We start from the raw sequence: 11,503 nt of genomic DNA on the forward strand, positions 1-11,503 counted from the left end.
GGGACCAAAAACTATAAAAAAAAAATTGCAGGGACTAAAACCAAAACTGGCCTATTTTTGCAGGGACCAAAAACTATAAAATAAATTTGCAGGGACTAAAACCAAAACATGCCTATTTTTGCAGGGACCAAAAATTATAAAAGAAATTTGCAGGGACTAAAACCAAAACTGACCCATTTTGCAGGGACCAATACCATATTTTAGCCATAAATCAATATCAACATTGATCCAATATAATCGACTACCCGGTGTTAAACCAAATTATATTGCTCCGTAAGAAGCACCAAACCAATTTGAATTCAAACTTTTTACCCATGATTCCCTTGTTTTATCTCTTTGAAAAATTGTCCATCTGTTAATGATGCAACTATTAAGAATTAAAAACATTGTATATATATTAGATATATTTGTTTTTGGTATTGAGTATAGATAGGGATGTCAAAATGGGTATCCGTGGATACGGGTAGTATGATATCCGTCCCCGCCCCGTTGGATAAATATGGCACTCGTACCCGTCCCCATACCCGTGCGGGTATCTCTATACGGGTAATCCACAGGTATTTAGATACCCACGGATATCCGCGGGTACCCATGAATTTTTGATTTTTTTTTGTACAAAGATGAATTCAACTTTTAATCACCTACATTCAACTTTTAAAGATCCATACATAACATATTCCATTCAAATTTTATAACCCATACCATAATCCAACAAAAATAAGGATTTTTACATAATCCCAAGCAAATTCATCATACCAAAAAAGATTAAATCAATTCAAATCCATAAAACAATTAGAAAACCCTAAAATTAGTTTATTCCTCTAAAATTAGAAAGCCCTGGATTCTAAAATCATAAACAAGTAATCATTCTAAGGAGAAGAAGAAAAGAAAAGAGATGAAGAGAAATTTTTGATGCTCTTGAAACCACACTCATATATATTCTAGTAATTTACGTAATTTATTAACGGGTACGGATACCCGCAGACACGGGTATCATCAAATCCGTGTCCGTGTCCATAAAGTAACGGATAGTTAAATACCCGTTTAATATACCCGCGGGTACTCGTTTAGCTACCCGCTCCGTGCTCATGACGGATTTTATCCGCGGATACCCGCGGGCACAGATTCTTTTTCCACCCCTAAGTATATATATTGTTTTTTTTTTTTTTTGACGAAAAGAGTATAGATATTGTTAGAAAACCACTTTTTTCAAATTGAGTTTCATACATTCAAATCCATACCATACAATCATAAGTTTTTTTTTAGGAATCCATACAATCATAAGTTATTTTACTATAATTACATTACATTATATTTATTAGAAATACAATGATTTAAAGTGTAGGCATGAAAATAGAATATCTAGTTTTTATGAATTAGATTCCCAGGCATGTGACAATCACAGGAAAAGCATATGTGCATGCCAAATTGCCCTAAATCATAACACCACTTTCAGCCAAACCTTTAACCAAAGACACATACATGTTCCAAATACAAACACCTTCCCCTTCACCACTTGCCCCCACAATCAATTCAACTCAATTGAATTCAAAGGCTGCAAGCTGCATGATTTTACAATACATCACCCAACCAAACCCCACACTTTATATAATTTCTCCCTATACATCCTATACCTATATATCTATCATTAACCACTCTCACTATAATATGCATCTTCCATAAACTCTTTCATTTTCTTATCTTGCCAAAACAAGGTCACTATACTTCCACAACCGTGAACCTGGTCCCACCACATGCAAAGTATAGGTCCCATTGAGCACACCATGACATGAAATCTTGAATAGAGCGTATGTTGCACGCGTTGTAAAGTGTGGTTATGATAAGAATGGACAGAGAGTTTAGGACAGAAACCCTCGACTTTTACGCGAGTGTTGTCTCTCTTTTTTCTCTCTCTAACACTTTCATTCATCGTACTTTAGTCATGTCATACTACGTCTTATCTGCACGCGCCCCAACGTTGTTGTTTTCGTACGACCAACAACGGTTAATCACAACCACGTGTCATGTTGTGAAGGGTGTGCCCGTTGGTGAAGGGTGTTTTGGTAATTGTGAATAGGTGGGACCTAGTTGGAGAGTTGCCAAAAGGAACTAGACCGGTCTTTGTCTCAATCAGAGGGTGTGTCGGCTACCGTCAAGTGGGTTATGAAATCGGACGGTGAGGATTGTTTGAAAGTGAATTAAATAAAAGCATCTTAAGATAAGACCCACCCACTCTATGTATGGGAACGTGATACCTGGAATACAGAGAGAGACCCCAAAAAGGATGGATTTTTCTGTGTTACGTGACACTGCACCCTCTGCCTCCTACTGCTCCACCTTTTTGGTGCGAGACTCTATTTGGAGTAGTATTTATAGTTTTATCTTTTAGGTAAATCAAATATCATAGAGATTAATCAAGGCAAATGTTAACTTGTGCCCTTAAGGGCACATGTTAAGGAACTTATTATAGAAATATATGTAAGTTAAATTATCATGTTTTTTAATGCAAAATTTCTCATTTTAGGTTCTTTAACATGTGCTCTTAGGTCACAAGTTAACATGACCCATTAATCAATTCAGTTTTATTAGATCTAAACAAATGATAAAATTATTCAAGAGTTTTACATGGTCAAACTCGAGTTTAAATTCAAGAATTTGATTAAGTTAGAAGTAATTTGTATCATTTCAACTAAACTCTCCTTCTAAAACTTTTTACTCCCTCCGTCCCATATTACTTAACTTATTTAGAATATTTGCATTATTCATGTACCATGCTTTGACTCTATTTTTCTACTAATATATAAAAACAAAATATAACATATAAGATGTTAGATTCGTCTCGATTAATATTTTCAAAATATCAAATTTTCGTAATTTTTTCTACTAGATTATTAAAGAAATTTAAGTTTAAAATTGTGCATTGGCATACGTGACAGAGTCAACTAGGTCAAGTAATATGCGACGGAGGGAGTAGTGTAGGTTTATTTTTTTTTTTTGTGGTGACGCAAATTAGATTGTAGATATAATTTTCAGCTTCTATAAAATCACGACAAATTGTTCTTGGGATACGATAATTGGTATCCCACCGCCAAACTAAACGGTTACTTGCACATTGATTTGAGGTGGTCAAAAATGATTGACTGGGTTTTAACAACATTTTGTCTAGATAGATATTAGATGGTGCTTTCAAACACTCTGACACTCGGTTAGCAAGAGAGTTAAGAGTGAGAAGTTTTAGGGGAAAAGAATTGTGAAATTTGCATGATTGATTATGGTTTTTATAGGGACAAAGATTAGCATTTGGAGAGTGATGAAGGGGCCATTACAAACGACGTCCACCTATGCTTGGATTTAGTGGCACTACTAGTCATTGAGGCATTATCTATCAAAGATGATCCGTGGTTGAGGAAGAGTTCTATTTGATTGAGCATTTGTGAAGTGGGCTTTGAGAGTTGCGATAATGAGAAATTTGCATATTGGACCGGTCCATAAGGGTCTTGTTAACGAGTGTCTCTGAGACACTGTTTAAACATTTTAAATTAAGCAATTATTCTTTAAAAATATCTAAGTTTTCAATTTTCAATGCACTTTATCACATAAACTTTTAAAAAAAGTTATCATTTAAAATCCTTAACTAGTACCCTGGATGACACTAGTTAACATTTCCCTTATAATATTATTAAGTGTGTTATCGAAAAACACTGAAATCATCGTTGAAAATTTTGGTGAATTGAAAGCTACATATTGTAACTTCAAAAAAATTCCATGAGAGAGCTCAAAATTTACGATTTTTTTTTCTAAGTAGTCCTGCAGCTAGAAATCCACCCTCAAGGTAAATAAATAGGGAATTCGAAGTTCAAATTTTGCCCCTGCATATATAAGGTGATTCCCTATCAATTGAGTTATGTTCACGCAGACACGATAAATTTAATTAAAATAATATTTGATTAATTAGTTGAAACTAAAAGGGAATTTAAGACAAAATAATTAATATCTGAAAACATTTATATGGATGTGAGTTGAAATTAAGTTTGAGCGTGAAATCATTAACATTTGAATATTTTTATTTTTGAGGCAAATTAACATATAAGATTTTTTTACCTTTTGACAAGAATTAACATATGAAGATGAAAGTTACAAGTTCTATCTTTAAATTTGAACTAATTTTAAATACAAAACTAGTAAATTTTGTCAAAAAGTTTAGAGGAAAAATTCACACACTAATTAATATGATGAAGAATACATACAAAATTAATCAAATATTTTCAATTTTTTATCACAGGAATTACACATACAAAACAATACAAAATTAATTTTAATGGAGAACTCAACTCAAATATATCCATATCAAAACAATACAAAATTAATCTTAATGGAGAACTCAACTCAAATATATCCATATCAAATTTGAATATTCAAAATCACCATTGGCTATACTTAAAAGTGAACCCAACATGTTAGTAATGACATCGACAAGGATGGAGTAATTGGGAGTTAATTAAAACTTTCAATTTCAGTATGATAAAGAATTTCATTACATGCAGTTTTTTTTCCTTAAAAATTGGTGACTGTATTGTTTTGATTTTGAGATCATTGACCATCGAGTGTGGGTTCAAACTTCAAATTGGCGAAGTAGTACTCCTACACTCAAATCCAAAGTCCATCTAGGGGTCTAGGTGGGGCTCTTATTGTCAGGTGAAACAGTTACTTAGAATTGAATTTTGCTGTCTCATATTTATTAACTACAATTATTTATAGATTGTTATTATTAGTCATTTTGCAGTGTGTTATTTAAAAAAACTTGAATTTGATAAATTTTGAGACAACACTTTAATTGGTTACATACTTCAAATAAAAAATTTATTATGTTCAATACATGATTAATAGATACATCAGATATAAAAAATCAGTAATCATCATTCTAACTATAAGGTCATAATGGTGTCGGTCGGATAGACCATTACATGGAGGTAAGAGTAACTACACAAATGAATTGGACAATGCATCTTAGTCTAAAACTTTAATCTTTTGTCAAAAAAAGTCTAAAACTTTAATCTGTTGTATATATGTATCATCTCACTTATATATTACTCAACGTCACACAAGTGAATTAGACACAACCTTTTAATTGAAAAGCTTAAAACATTAGGTATATGTGTAATCTCACCTATATATTTATGAATACTCATTTTTTTCATCCAATGTAGGACTTCTAACTTACACTTGACACACAACAAATCTCATTCTCAAGTGTTAATCCATCCATTCACATGGATGCCTGAACACCAGATAATTAAGAAGAATTTCAATACAAGAAATCAGTCAAACTAGACTTTGATACTATTGTAGGGTTATAAGGGGAAGCGGGTAAGATCATTACATTGGATTTTGGGCAATCACACGAGTGTAATTGGACATAATATCTTCATCTAAAATCTCAAGTCATTATATATATAAATCCTCCCGGTCTCACTTGTATATTATTCTATACCCTCTTTTCCATTCAATGTGAGGCTTATAATTCACACAACAATAGCTAAATTAGCCATAAATTTAGGAGCAATGCTATATTTCTAGAAAAAAAACATCAAGAATTCTTCAAGAATAAAAAACAACCAATCACAATGCACTATTTGCCACAATTCAAGGAGGTGTGGCTGAAAAATAGGAAGTGGACAAATAAATCATGCAATTAAAACTTGCCACATGTGTCTTGAAAAATTCTTGATGCTATTTTTCTAGATAAATAGCATTTTCCTAAATTTAGATATAAATAACTACAATTTTCATATATTCAAATATATACGAAGTTTAACACTTGAAAACTATGATTAACCATATTTGAATTTTTTGTTAATAAAATTAAATTGTTAGTTAACCAATGACTAAAGTAGTTGATAAAATCTAGTTAAAGACAAATTAGTTAAGAGAATCCAAATTCGAATACCAATTAGAATCCATTGAAATTTACTCAGCGTTAACAACTTAAGAAATAGTTATCGTTGGTTTAAAAAAAATTATTGCTCAAATGGTATAACTTTTATTTGATATATACTATTATTTGAATGATGTAAAGAGAACAATTTATCTATCTATCTATCTACTTAATGAACATATAGGCCGTAAAAATTTGTTGATTTCACGACGATTTTAGATTTTAAATGATTTTATATTCTCTATGGTAACTATTAGTTGTTAGGTTTTTGTTTTTAAGTTTTTCGGTGAGATCGAGACATCAGAAAGCGTTTCAATCGATAACTCAAGCACAAGATAATGATTATGCTTCGAGGTTCGGCGACAAGGCGAGGACCAATAATAGGGGGATTGATGACGGTAAAAGGTTATCCAATGCATGAGCGATTAATTTGTTCGGTTTGGTTATGTTCTACTTTACTAACGTTCCTGATGATGTTATGCATGAAGAATTAACTGACAATTTTCATTCAAGTGACATTCTTTTGGACGTATTTCTTTATCAAAAAAGGAATGTGATGGATCAAAGGTTTAATTTTGTAAGATTCTATAACATTCGTGACAACGTGAAGATGGTGTAAGCTTTAAACAAGGTATGTTTTGGTTCATGATGGGGGGAAGGAGCACAAGAAGATGGATGTCAAGTTAGAGGTAGGATCCATAAGGTGCGTAGGTTGGAGGAAAGTTGTGAGAAGAAGGAGGAGTCCAATGATGGTAGGAAAACCTACGCTTAATTAGATGATGATAAAGAGGGAGATTGTTGTGAACCATGTGAAAAGGGAGATTGGGGGACTAAACCTATCGTAAAAAAATACAATGAAGTGGAAAGGGTTGATGTATAATTTTTTTGTGATGATTTCCAATGGGCTCAAATGGAGTGTTAGGAGTATTATTTAACGTGAAGTTAATTTCGACCTTGAAACATGAGTGCGGATTTGCGATACATTATCGATTTAACTTCTTTCCTTCTTCAAGGCTATCCCAAGTATACTTTCTTCTATTAAATATTTATTTAATTTTTTTTAAGAAATGGAGTGAGAAAGCTAAAAAATTCGATTAGGTTAAGCGGGATATGAGTATATTGTCAGAATAACAGTGGTTTAGGGGTTGATAGAGTTTGTAAGTTTAATTTATTGTTAGGTAAGTGGCGTTGAAGGTTGCATGTGGGTCGGGAGATTATGGTTTAAGGTGTTGGCTGCTCGGTATGGGGTATAGGGAGGTTATGTAACACCCCGTTTTCCCAACATAAAAATTTCTTAATAAAAATCAAAGTTTAACAACTTAAACGGAATGCTACACTTCTTAAAAATCATAAATGGAATAATTATATTCAAATGCATTGTTATCATCAATTCATCTTAGCAATGTATATCTAACACCTTAACTTCATTGATTATGATCATTATTCATCATATGACAGTCTTAATCATCATCACATATCATCAATAACATCATCACATATCATCATTAATAATCATAACATAATAATCATAACACCATCACATATCATTATTAATAATCATAACAACATCACATATCATCATCACAAGGTAATTCGTTAAAACATCACAACTTAACAACTTGACTTGACAATGCATCTAGACTCGACTATGCAACTCTTAACGTCTTAAACCATCTCGAATCATCATGAAATGCAAATGCATGTGGTACCATTCTAGGGCATAAGCCCTCATCGTCGTTGAGCATAAATATACTCCTAGAGCATAAGCCCTCATCGTCGTTGAGCAAAAGCTCCTAGGGCATGAGCCCTCGTCGTCGTTGAGCAAAAGCTCCAGGGCATGAGCCCTCATCTTTAAATGAGTTGCATGGACTCAACATCTTACGTCTTAGAAACTTCATGAACATCTTACAACTCTTTGACTTAGACCAACATTTACATCTTAATAAAGATTAACAACAACATATGCAACACATATTAATTCATTTCATATCAGCATCACAACATAACAGTATCAAATGATAATAATAGCATTTTAAGCATCACATCAACATAAGCATCATAATAACACATAATGCATATACGATTATATATATCGTCAGTAACAACATTAAATAATCTTATAACAACTTCACAGATCATCATTAATATTATATTCAAACATCAACAATTCATCATATAACATCGTATTCAAACATCAACAATTCATCATATATCATCGTATTCAAGTATCAACAATTCATCATGCATCTTTGTAAGAACATAAATAATAATGCACAACATATTTTCATGTCAAACCAAGGCTACTGGAAAGATATCACAATTATCAACAACTTTCATGTTTACAACAAAGATCAATTCAAAACAGAAACATATGAACAAAACGCAAAAACATGAAACAGAGAATGTTGTCAATGTGCAATTTCGCTAAGACCTCCTTGTAGTATTTTCATCATAACTCAAAGACCAAACATCAATTTCACGTCAAAACAAAGCCACTGGAAAGCTAACAAAATTATCTAAAACTTTCATGTTTACGCCTAAGACCAATTCTGTACCGATCAATACCAGTTTTCATTTTAAATTCGGAAAAGTTGTGCTGAAAGTCCATAAAATTCATTGTGACCTACGCGCAGTAATTTGACCATAACTCAAGTTCTATAAATCCTTTTGAAGTCAAACCAACGGCATTAGAAAGCTAACATCCATACCTACAACTTTCGTGTTTACACCTAAAGCCAATTCAAAACTGAAATGTGTGAAAAAGATGCAAAAACATGAAACAGAGAATGCTGTCAGAGATAGCTCTCGGGAAAACTCCATTTCTCATCCCAAAATCCCAATTTTGAATCCCCTAAGCCCAAAGTTTGTTTAAATGTTTTTAAACATGAAGAAACACCCAAATCCATATAAAACTTGAACTAAAACACCCTTTCAACAAAAATCACCATTTGACCCATTTTTCATGAAAACCTTCAAGAACAACATAAAGTCACTTCAAGCTCTATGATTATGATTACCCATGGATTATCTAAGGTTTGTACACAATTTCTACATCAATCTAACAACTTCTCATCATCTAATCATCAATTCTCTCTCAGAACTCTAATTCGCAAATTCTCACAAACTAATCCTATACCATGTTAATTGCAAATTCAGAATTACAGACTTAAAATTACCGAATGATAGTCTCGCTCTTACCTTAGAATTATCGATTGGCAACCCTTCTCTTGGTTCTTCTCTCCTCTTGTTCTCTTCTCTCTAAACCTTGTTTTTTTTTTTTTTTTTTGCATATGTTAGTCTTTCAACCTAATATCTCCTCTATTTATAAGAATTCTGCTCTTTACCCAAATGGAAATGCTCATTCCCAAAGTAAAAGTCCAAAATGCCCCTACGCATGTTAACATGCGTTAATGCAAATCACAACGTTAGTTAAGTTGCGTCGCGTGACTTAACTCACGCTAGTACAAAATGCAACGCAACTTAAGTCACGCTGCGTGACTTAACTTACGCTAGTGTAAATTTTGCGTGAGTTAAACTCACGCAGCAGAGTTAAGTCACGTTAAAAAAGAACATAAATTTCTCAGATAGCTCTTGTTCCCTTTGGTTTTCAATTTCATCGCTTTTTCATGAATCAAATTGTTACGTTTCATTCATGAATTCCAACAATAACTTCTCTAGGCTTCTTCACACTTTGCTTTTCATATGAATTTGGAATCCAACCTACCAACCAATTGATTGATTCCTGGCGGTTCAAAATAGTGAAATTGTGAAACCTCAAAAGAAAAAAAAATCACCGAAACATCTCAATTATCAAGTATTATATCCTATAACCTCTCTAAATTAATACTTATGAATGGAGAGACATCTCACATAGAAAGGCATAGACATGAAATGAGAACGAGGAAAGTTGAATTGAGAAATAACAGAGGGATCATGCATTACCAACTATAATTTTTACGTTTTCATTCATGAATACAAATTCATGAATTCATACATGAATCAATTAGCAGTACTGTTACGTTTTCATCTTCCCTGTTTTCAGTACTGCAGCCATGTTTCAACGTGACTTAAGTTACGTAAGTTGTAATTTCAGCGTGAGGGCATTTTGGTCATTTACTTTGGGAATGAGCGAAACCATTTGGGTAAAGAGCAGAATTCTATTTATAATACTAACTTCTCTTCTTAAATCTGATTAGGCCCAATAACTCTCATCTTTCTATTTCAACCCCCAAATCTACTTATTCTAATAATTATATTTCTCTACTAAATATAGTCTCCCACTAAATATATAATACCCCAAATAACAAATATATTTCTACACCAGATAACATATATATTTCTACACAAAATAACAAATATATTTCTACACCAAATAACATATATATATCCACACAAAATAACGAATATATTTCTACACCAAATAACATATATATTTCCACACAAAATAACAAATATATTTCTACACCAAATAACATATATATTTCCACACAAAATAACGAATATATTATACTAGTAAATACCAACATATAACTTAGCAAAATATCACTCATCAAAATAAGTCGACTAAATTATAAAAAGACATCTAATCTCAATAAAATAATAAATAATAAAAGTAGGGCGTTACAGGTTATGTGAAGGTTAGGGATAATCAGGTGTCTGTGTGGTGGAAATATTTGCTTGTTGTTAGAGAAGGGGTCAAATATTGGTAACTAGTTGATGATAACTTGGTGAGAGTGTTGAGTAATGGGAAAAATACACTCTTTTGGCAAGATTCGTGGTTTGAGGTTGGTCCTTTGCGTAATAGATTTAGAAGGCTTTTTGAGTTATTTGTGAATCATTGCATGTCAGTTGTAGAGATGTGAAGGTTAGGTTGGGGTACTGAAGATGCAGGGTGTAGGAGGCGAATGAGGCTCTTTGCTTTTGAGGAGAAACTGATGGAAGAATGTGTTTCTTTGTTGGATAACATTTTGTGCAGGATAAGGATTTTGACAAAAGGGATTGGAAAATTGATTATGGTGATGGGTACTAAATCAAAGGAGTTTATCATGTGCTAACTCAGGTGATACATGATGAACCTATGATTGTCATGAACCTCATTTAGAACAATGTAGTTCCCTTAAAGGTTTTATTGTGAAAGTTGGTGATCATATTACACTATTAAATATCTTGGTCAAATGGTCAATAGTACAAAATGACATAGATTTATACAAGAGATCTGTCCATGTAGAAAGATTTTTTTTATCGTACAAAATAAGAGAGACAATGTTGTATGAGATGAAGTAATATGCATTAAAAAACATCACGTTAATGACATAAGTGTGTAGGAATGAAAATATTGCGTTGAGTGTGACCAGATTACACGAGATATGATTAAGAATGAGAGAAAATTGGGTAACACTTACGATAAAACAGATGGTGGAAAGTCGGCTTACATGATTTGAACATGTAAAAATGAGATATTTAGATTTTATAGTAAGGATAATAAACATGAAGGATATATATATTTGAGGAAAATATGAAGGATGGTTAAATTGTAAGAGGCAAATGATGATTTATAAAAAGTTATAG

Source organism: Medicago sativa, chromosome 2 (genome assembly GCF_051527215.1).
Source record: "Medicago sativa cultivar Bolivia chromosome 2, Bolivia_mono, whole genome shotgun sequence".
Lineage (NCBI taxonomy): Eukaryota > Viridiplantae > Streptophyta > Magnoliopsida > Fabales > Fabaceae > Medicago > Medicago sativa.